Here is a 10,554-nt window from a genome sequence, read left to right as displayed (position 1 = left end):
CTGGCAGAATCAGCCTGGTACTAAAACAAAACCCCAGAATCTGCCTGAAAAATCACAAGAAATGTCTTACTTTGAGGTGAAACAACATGCTGTAGGGGTTAGAACCTGCCATGCAGTGCTGCAGTCACTGCTTCTGGCTTTAATTAATAACTGATGCTTACATGGTCTGAAATCAGACTTAAGAGTCACTACCTCTGTTTATTAACATGTCGTCATGTATTTCACAAAACAAGTTTGTTCTTATGTATTCAGAGGTGTGTATCTGGGTGCAGGCTTCACCCATACATCAGAAACACAAACTCATTTCAACCCTCTGCTACATCTTATTCACTTGTTTTATAATGCAGTCATCTTTCCCTGTAACAATCAACTAATCAGCTCATAACCCACTAAGTTGACAGGACAACAGGAATGCAAGTTCAAAATATTATCACAAAAGAGAATTTCCTTCATACAGTAAATTACTTGTGTTGCTCCAATCAATCAGAAAGCATCTCACAATTTACCATATTAAAAACTAAATATATTGTCTGATCACCGGTCGGTCAAACCAGAATCTCTCTTTTTTTTTCCTTTCACAAAAGGTAAACTGTTGTCCTGCAACCTGAAGAGCAGTGGATACACTCAGCATTTGATAACAAGTGTCTGTTAAATTTACACTATTTTAACACTGATGAGAGATAACAAGCTGAACTTCATTGCATGTGTGCGTGTTAGTAGGCAGGTTTAATGGATGTGTGTGCAGTGGAGCTGCAGATTCAGCAGGGCATGTCCTTAAAGCTGCCTTTCCTTCACATTTCTCTGTTTATGTGTGCATTTTATTTTTACCTTTGTTGCGATCCTTTTTCTCTGCCTCCACAAGACAGTCGGCCACAGTTTTCCAACCCAATTTCCATGTGTTCTCACATTAGCAACAACAGACTTCATTTTTTCTCCAGTGGGCCGTTCTTCTTCAGCTTTGCCTTTTGTCTTTCACTCTTTTCAGTCTCTTCCTTTGTCTTCTCAAGTCCATTCACACACAGTGATGTGGCTGGTGAACCTCCCAGCTTGTGATTGGAAACGCATGCTTCCATCCATGATGGTATTTGTACATGCTGCTGAACAACCCTTTAAGGTTTAGGGCAGTGTTGCGGTCTGTTCACCTTGTTGACTCTTGAAGTCAACGCTGTTCCTCTCAAACTGCCTTTTGTCTTCAGGGAGAGATTGATTGTCCTCAAAGCTTGTTCTTCAGGTTAAGATGTACATGGGGTGAAGCTGTGTAATATTCAGCCAAAACACGGCTGGGAGTGGTTCCAATTATGTTAATCTATCATTTTGCTCCAGCCACTGTGCTTGTGGAGGACGTTGATCCAGTTCCGTAGCCACCTGTACTAACACACTAAAACATTTATTTAATATCATTTTCATCACTACTTATTAACACTTTCATTCTCAGATTCAGTAAAAACACCACTTTTCCACATTTAACACACCTCTTCTCATCATTTATCCCACACACATCAGCCGATTTAACTCTTTTCTTTGTCGACATCTCTCTTTCTCTTACACAACATATACTTCACTCATTTGGAGTTTTCGCCCAGACCACCTCCAGGGACACAACCTCCCCACAGCTCCTGTAGCTGCTTTGCTGAGCTCAGCCCCCTCTGCAGCCTTTGCTTCGGTACAAAGTGCTAAAAACCATAAACCCAAGGACAGAAGAGTCCTTCCCATGACAGTCTTTAATTTAGGCGTCGTTTTTGTGAGGTTCCCCTCTCTGTGGTCCACTTGAAAACTACCCCCAAATCAAAAACAGCTCACCGTTGCAGATTCTCTTCCCATTTCTTTCCTCATAGTTCGTTAATTTCCTGCATGTGTGAGTCGCTGAAGGCTTCTCGCGGATCCCCCTTTTTGAAAACAAAAGAACGGAGGGACTGGGGCAATTTTCCCCCCGGATGGCCAGTCACCGCGTACCTGCGATTCAGCGAAACTCACGTGAGGAATCCTGTTCGTGACGCCAAATTGTTATGGAAATTTTAACAATAACCTGAAACACACACAGTGAGCTTGATTTGAAATGGGTTTAATAAACACAGTGCAATGTGGAGAGAGTGAAACACTAGGATCATCTCTAAATTGTGGCCACCGCCCTTACATCTTATATACAGAGGCACAGACAAAGAACATTCCTCAAACTCTTACATGATGGCCCATCTCACGGCCCCTCTGACCTTGTTTTCTACTTGGCCGTCACCTAAGGATTTACATCCCTGATAAGAGTCTCACTATCTGTTTAACGTCTCCCATTACAATGGTCTCACTGTGTTAACATTGCACATGCATGCAAACTGGTGACAGGAGTGCTCTTACAATAATAAAGTGAGAAAGTGATATTACTATAACTAATGTGATATGATTAAATATGTGATTAATACATGAGAAAAGAAATCTGCCCCCACAGGATGCTGCTAGCACTTTGGCTAACGCGTCACTCACCTTGCGACAAACCACTCACGGAGCATCAGGGGCTCAGTAAGTCTACCTCGGACATATTGACTGACACAATTGGCAGACCTATTAATATCGTTGAGAACACGCGCTTTACAAGCTTTGGTTCCTCGTTTCAAGGACTTGAAGCCTCCCCAAGAGTGACAGAGAGAGAGAGTGGATAAATGTTTACAGAGTTTTTTTGTTAACATGAATGTGCAAGATGTTCTATAAACATGTTAAATGCGTATATTTTCCCTTTTTTCTGGAGTCTGTTTGCTCATGCAAAATGAAATGTGATTAATATAGAATAAAAATGAATTATATTTAATCATGGTTAAAATCCAAATTAATCCACAGTAACCCTGTGATGAATCTGATTAAACATTTTAATTGTTTGACAGCACAAATATATATTATATTATTAGTGTATACTTACCTATTAGTAGATTAGTTGTTTTTTTTTTAAAGTTGTATTTCACAGGAGAGAACCTGTGTTAAAAGATTGTTCAAGCTATTTAAAGTCTCTTTGAATTTAAGCATACATTCTTTGTGTTTATTCTGCATTTAGTTCATTACATTGCATAAATGTCTGTTACAAGCTTAAATATAAAGTTGAAAAAATGTAATTGCAACCAGGCTATTGATCAAGTAATTGCGACTAATTACAGAAAATTGTTAGATTAATTAGTTAATTTTTAAAAATCCATTGACAGCACTAATTTATATATATATACATATAAAACATATGAGTTATTCCATGTCAAATCAGCCAATTATTAGAACATTTCCTGCTTAACCATCTGAGGTTTTTTGAAAGAAGCTCTGTTGATCAGTTTTCAGGCCTTCATTTTCACAGCAGTGTTTAAACATGAATATCTCAAAATCTATTAAATATAATAGCCTGAATACTCCAAGCATAAAAAATACTTTCCAGCATTAAATTCTTAGTCATCACTTGAGAAAATTCTAATTTCATTCCATTTCATGCGAGATTGAGCAAATATACAGTGGGGCAAAAAAGTATTTAGTCAGCCACCAATTGTGCAAGTTCCCCCACTTAAAATGATGACAGAGGTCAGTAATTTGCACCAGAGGTACACTTCAACTGTGAGAGACAGAATGTGAAAAAAAAATCCATGAATTCACATGGTAGGATTTGTTAAGAATTTATTCGTAAATCAGGGTGGAAAATAAGTATTTGGTCACCTCAAACAAGGAAAATCCCTGGCTCTCACAGACCTGTAACGTCTTCTGTAAGAAGCTTTTCTGTCCCCCACTCGTTACCTGTACGAATGGCACCTGTTTGACCTCATCATCTGTTTAAAAGACACCTGTCCACAGCCTCAACCAGTCAGACTCCAAACTCCGCCATGGCCAAGACCAAAGAGCTTTCGAAGGACACCAGGAAAAGAATTGTAGACCTGCACCAGACTGGGAAGAGTGAATCTACAATAGGCAAGCAGCTTGGTGTGAAAAAATCAACTGTGGGAGCAATCATCAGAAAATGGAAGACATACAAGACCACTGATAATCTCCCTCGATCTGGGGCTCCACGCAAGATCTCATCCCGTGGGGTCAAAATGATCATGAGAACGGTGAGCAAAGATCCCAGAACCACACGGGGGGACCTGGTGAATGACCTGCAGAGAGCTGGGACCAAAGTAACAAAGGTCACCATCAGTAACACACTACAACGGCAGGGAATCAAATCCTGCAGTGCCAGACGTGTTCCGCTGCTGAAGCCAGTGCATGTCCAGGCCCGTCTGAAGTTTGCCAGAGAGCACATGGATGATACAGCAGAGGATTGGGAGAATGTCATGTGGTCAGATGAAACCAAAGTAGAACTTTTTGGTATAAACTCAACTCGTGGTGTTTGGAGGAAGAAGAATACTGAGTTGCATCCCAAGAACACCATACCTACTGTGAAGCATGGGGGTGGAAACATCATGCTATGGGGCTGTTTTTCTGCCAAGGGGACAGGACGACTGATCCGTGTTAAGGACAGAATGAATGGGGCCAAGTATCGTGAGATTTTGAGCCAAAACCTCCTTCCATCAGTGAGAACTTTGAAGATGAAACGAGGCTGGGTCTTCCAACATGACAATGATCCAAAACACACCACCCGGGCAACAAAGGAGTGGCTCCGTAAGAAGCATTTGAAAGTCCTGGAGTGGCCTAGCCAGTCTCCCGACCTCAACCCCATAGAAAATCTGTGTCGGGAGTTGAAAGTCCGTGTTGCTCGGCGACAGCCCCAAAACATCACTGCTCTTGAGAAGATCTGCATGGAGGAATGGGCCAAAATACCAGCTACTGTGTGTGCAAACCTGGTAAAGACCTATAGTAAACGTTTGACCTCTGTTATTGCCAACAAAGGTTATGTTACAAAGTATTGAGTTGTATTTTTGTTATTGACCAAATACTTATTTTCCACCCTGATTTACGAATAAATTCTTTACAAATCCTACCATGTGAATTCATGGATTTTTTTTTCACATTCTGTCTCTCACAGTTGAAGTGTACCTCTGGTGCAAATTACTGACCTCTGTCATCATTTTAAGTGGGGGAACTTGCACAATCGGTGGCTGACTAAATACTTTTTTGCCCCACTGTAACAAATTGTATCACAAAAACAAAAATATCAGTAGAAAGTTTAATCAGAATTCTGAAGTTTCTCGATGGTACTTTAATTATAACTTGGAAAATAACTTTGTTAAATATGAGCATATTTTTTATTTGATCTAATTTTTAGAACATTTTCTGTTAAACCAGTAGCTACAAAATCCTTCATTTCTCTTTCTAATGAATCCCACCAAAAGTGAGAACTGAGTAAGGAAATCGTTCTACTCAAGCCGGGATAACATGAGAACTTGGACGTGTGACTCCAGTGGAGCACCGTGGCGCAGGCGGAGGCAGGGACGAACTGCCTCCTGGGAGGTCCTGCCCCGTGTCGGATAGGGTCCTTGATTCCCCAGGCCACCAACCTTACAGGAACCAAGTTGGATACTGGCAAGCTCTGGGGAATTGATGCTGGTGGCAAACTGGTGAGAGAGAGAGCATTAGGCTTGATGTTCCTTGGCCCTGGGTGGTAGGAGATGGAGAAGGTAAAGCATACAGAGAATAAATCTCAGCAGGCCTGCTGGACGTTTAACCTTTTTATCTGTTCTGAGATATCTTAAATTCTTATGATAAGCCCAGTTCATGAATAGTGCTCTGCCCCCTCTAGCAAGTGTTGCTTGTAGACTGTTTACTTAGCCTGGCAGGGCAAAGGACACTGTCTCAGCTGAACTATGGACACGCACACACATACACTTACACTGATAAGCACACACTCACCCCTTTTTAAATGCCTTCGATGCGTGTTTCCTGCGGGGGAACATGGCGGGTCTGTGTGCCGCGCTGGAATGGTAGCGCTGTGCAGGGCGGCTGCTGTGTTTGCTTTGGATTATTCCTCACCCCCCACCCAATCCTGTGGCTTGTCATGTCTTTCACAATGTTGTGTTGTGGACATTTATGTGCTTCTTTGTGCAGAGGAGTTTTGTTGTTTCCTGTTCTCATGCTGTCCTACCATGGAAGCACAACATGAGTAGAGGTCTCTTTTTTTCCTCTTGTACTTTCCCACTGTAGTGTACATTTCAGTGTTTTTCTGTAACGCTACCGATCTCCGACTTGTATCCCCATGCAATGTCTGTGTTGTGTTGTGTGTGTGTGTGTGGGGGGGGGGGGGCGGGGTGTCCTACAGAATATCCTACTCAAATCTTAAATCTATCACCTACCATGCACCATAATAACGGTTAGGCATACCCTGCCAAATCTGCCAAGACCTTTTTGATGGGTTGACAACACTGAATGGGGTTGGCTCAAGTCCCTCAACATAGTGTCCCAAGTGACAGCCAGATGTTTTTTGAGCCATCACATATGAAGAACCTGTCAGGCAGCTAGAAGGCCTTACTGCAACACTTCTCTGACGCTTCTTCGCTAGGTCATGACTGGCAACCTTGTCTGTTTGTGAACCACAGTTCACTCTTTTGAAAGCAGATCGATGGCCAGGTTTGTGGCAAAAGAAACAGAGCTGTATTCTGGATCTTGAAACCATGCCTCTATTAGCATTGTTAGCAGGCACACTCCTAGCCCTCGAGACTGACTGTTTCTGTTTGTAGGTCTTACAATTTGCAACTAAATGGCCAGACTTGAAACAGAAAAAATACTTTCGTTTTGCCTTGGGATGGGACACAAATACCTCACTCTTTGGGTACTGTGCAGCTGGCACATCACTAACCTTCACTGAGGCGTCGCGTCGGTCATGCTTAATGACAGTGGTTTTATGGATGAGGGCAAACTCATCAGCCAGTGTTGCAGCCTGCTGTAATGAGGAAACCTTCTGTTCATTCAGATACACTGCAATCCGCTCGGAGATGCAGTTTTTAAATTCCTCAATGAGAATTAACTCCCGTACCGAAACTAGGTCTGCAGCTTTACAGGCCATACACCATCGGTCAAAGAGGGCACTCTTTTACCTCACGAAGTCCAGGAAGGATTGACTCTGCACCTTTTTCAACCCCCGAAACCGCTGCCTATAAGCCTCGGGGACCAGTCCGTAGGCTAACAGGATGGCACTTTTCAGTTTGTCGTAATCCAAAATGCACTCAGCGGACAACGACGAACAAACTTCCTGTGCCTTACCCACCAGCTTGCACTGCAGCAGGATGGCCCACGCATCCCGCGGCCAACGCAAGGCTGTCGCTATCCGCTCAAATGATTCGAAATAAATCTCCACCTCAGTGTCACGAAATACAGGGACCAGACGACTATTCCTTCCTACATTAAACTGTACCTCTGTCTGTGACAGCGAGGCCGCCACAGGAGGGGAGGAGACCTGCTGGAGTTCCAGCTGTCGCAGCTTGACCTTAGTCTCCCCCTCCACCTTCTTCAGCTCAACCTCCCTAGCCCTAGCCAGTTCTGTATCCAAACACCTAAGCTCCATCTCCCTTTTCAGCTGGAACTCTCTCTCTCACGGTGCTCCTTTTCCAGCTGGAGACGAGCCAGACGGACTTTCAGCCTAGCATCCTGCTTAGAATCCTCTGATGACTGGGTGGAGAGTGGATCAAAACGGGGCAGCGTCAATGGCCCGCCCTCGGGCAGCCCCCGGGCCACAGGTGTAGACACTGACGGTTCTACAACCTGGCCTGGAGCATGAGGCAGTGCACTTGGTCCAGCCGGACCGGGTGTGCTCGGGGGTTCTTGCATTACAACCACCCTCTTCTCCAACAACCCAGACACTAGAGCGGCCTTCAGCTCCACTTTGCGTAGACCAGTGGAGACACTGATCCCGTAATATGTTGCCACCTCATGCAGATCCCTCTTCCTACAAACATCCAGCAGGGCAAGCGACGGCTCTGCCGTAAACCCAGAAATATCAAAAGTGGCCATGAAAACTCAAAACGGCCTGCAAAACACAAGCTAACGCTCAAGGGCCACACAACACCTTCACTACACAACCAAAAACCGGTGAAATAAAATGTGTTGTGTCAAGTCAACCATTAGCTAAAATTCTGCCCACACTCCCCCCAGTCCTGCCTACTCAGAATTTAGCCTGACCCAGCTTCTGGAGCGTACCAGGCTCGAGGCCACTTTAAAGGCAAATCATCAAGTGCCAAAGGCACTGAAAAGCCTACCCCCAACAGAGAATTAATCCCCACCCGGGTTTGCTCCGAAAATAACAAAGGCAAAACAAAAAACGAGTGTCCGAAGGAAGAGCAAACGCTCAGCTAGACACTCCCCTGTGCTAGCCGGGGAGAGCAGCAGCTAGTCAAATGACCCTCACAACACAAACACCCGTTCACACTCGTAATCAACTCAATTCCTTTCATTCAAATCCCGGACGAGCCCCCAGTTTGTTACGTCCCCACATGAAAGCTAGGCGAAGAGGGTGGGGGACAGTAACAGTTCGATCTGGGTTGAAATGAAAAGAACACCAGGCAGAGGTAGTTAACACAAAATATATCTTTATTATAATCAATTAACTCAATATTCATACAAACAGTGACAACAAAAAGAGATAGCAACGCCGCTTTAATGATAAATCAGACAGGTCACCCAAAGAGATAGTGACCACTTCAACAAAGAAAACAACTATAAGGCTTCAACAGAAAAAGACAGCAACGCTGCTATTAACAATAACCAGGCAGGCCAAACAAAATAATGGAGGCCGCCGTCACTTAAGGGAAACCACTGCTCAGTTAAGAACTACTCACAAAGAGCCACGCACGGTGGGGCTGGTCACACACAGCAGGCCTTTTCCACACCTAGACCAGACTCACACACTGACCAGCACAGAGGAAATCCACCAGAAGCCTCTCCCACACCCACACTGCTCTCCTCCAGCTTATATCACCTCTGAGGGTAATTGGTGGTAAACGAGGGCAGATGAGCAGCAGGTGTGTCCTAAAGGAGAAGGCAGGGGCAGAGAGAGAGGAGGAGGCAGCGAAAAAACACCACACCCACATAAGGGCAGTTTCAGGAGGTAACACTTGACATCAATGTTCCCTCTAAGCTGCGCGCGTGCGCAATTGCGCACTGATGGCACGGTCTCTGCGCAGAAAAAATCTGCGTGGCGCACAAAAAAAAAAAAATTCTAACCTGAATTGAAATTAAAGTAAATACGTTAACAATTCTGTTTTGCAGTCTTAGTCAGTAAGTGACTGGCTGCTCCAGTATGGGATAAGTACGATGCCACCTTATCCCATAGTCCAGCCAATCACGCGATTCACATTCACGTATATGCGCAGCTAATCAACGTTGTTGACAGGCTATGACAGCGTCCTTATGTGCCGACACCGGTGTTTTAGCTAGCAAAGCGGCGTGGCTGATGTGGAGTGAAGCCACGTTAATGACAGCGTGTACAACCATTGGAGATGTGAGCAGGACAGACGGAACAACTGACGGAAAAAGTGTGGACTTTATACCAGTTTTTAAATTGTGTTGATAGGCCACGTAAAACCAGAGTTGTGATAAAAAAAAATATATATGCAGTGTTTGTTTTTCTTCCTGAATGCTATCGTTGTTTATATTTACTGCGGGAAGAAACGGTAAAAACTGCGTTTTATAAGGAAAACGCTCGAAAGCCTGTGAACAAAGATGAAACCAAAACACCCCCCACCCTTTCCCATTGGTCGAAAAATGTACCATGTCGGCCAATCAAAACATGGCATTTAGTTGTTAAGAAACGGAAGGACGTCTTAGGAGTGTCGGCGGTTTTGAGATGTGAGAGATTTGTGACGTTTAAAGCAAATCTTGTGTAGTTAGTGTGTAGTTAGTGTGTATTGTAGTCAATAGTTTTGTTGTGCGTGTCAGAACAATGAGGCAACTGCTGAATGTTACAGGTGTTACAGCAGTGATACATCTCCTGTTGTCAGGCCTGCAGGTATCAGGCTGTTGTTCTCCTTTATCTCATAGTGGACAGAAATTATTTTTTGGAGTGGCACAAATAATTTGTGTGGCATCAGATTTGATGCAAAACAGCTGATTGTTCTGTAAATATTTTGAAATGTTTGTTTAAAAAACGCCTTGGCTGCATTTTTAGGTAAACAGCTGCAAAAAACTTTGTTGTTTGCAAACCTCAGTAACTTTTTTGAAGAATTAACTATATAATTAATTGCCCAGCATTGGTCTTTATATACTGTATTTTGCAGACAGAGAGTTACAGGACTCTCTCCCAGACCACAGATTCATACTCATAATACAAGTCAGACCTTTATAAAAAAAAAAAAAAGAAAGAAAGAAAGAAAGTTGTGTTTTCAAAATTGGAGTTCAAGTTATTTTTACTTTCAATAGTGTTAACACACTACACAGGTCATGGACTGGATTTTTTTTTAAATTTTCATGTGGGCTAAAGCAGTTAATTAAAAGCACATAAATGTAAGTGCTGTAATTTGATTATTTTAATAAACCATGTAACTTGGATGGATTCGATGCTGGCGTGACCACAGTGCACACGTCTGCTGTTGCTCACAGTGGTCCAAGGGATTGCTCAGGGAGTTTGTGCGTTCGCTCAGACACATGAAAAATTAGAGGGAACATTGCTTGACA

Source organism: Neolamprologus multifasciatus, chromosome 14, assembly GCF_963576455.1.
Source record: "Neolamprologus multifasciatus chromosome 14, fNeoMul1.2, whole genome shotgun sequence".
Lineage (NCBI taxonomy): Eukaryota > Metazoa > Chordata > Actinopteri > Cichliformes > Cichlidae > Neolamprologus > Neolamprologus multifasciatus.
The sequence above is the reverse complement of the archived record's forward strand: the minus strand, read 5'-3'. Positions refer to the sequence as shown.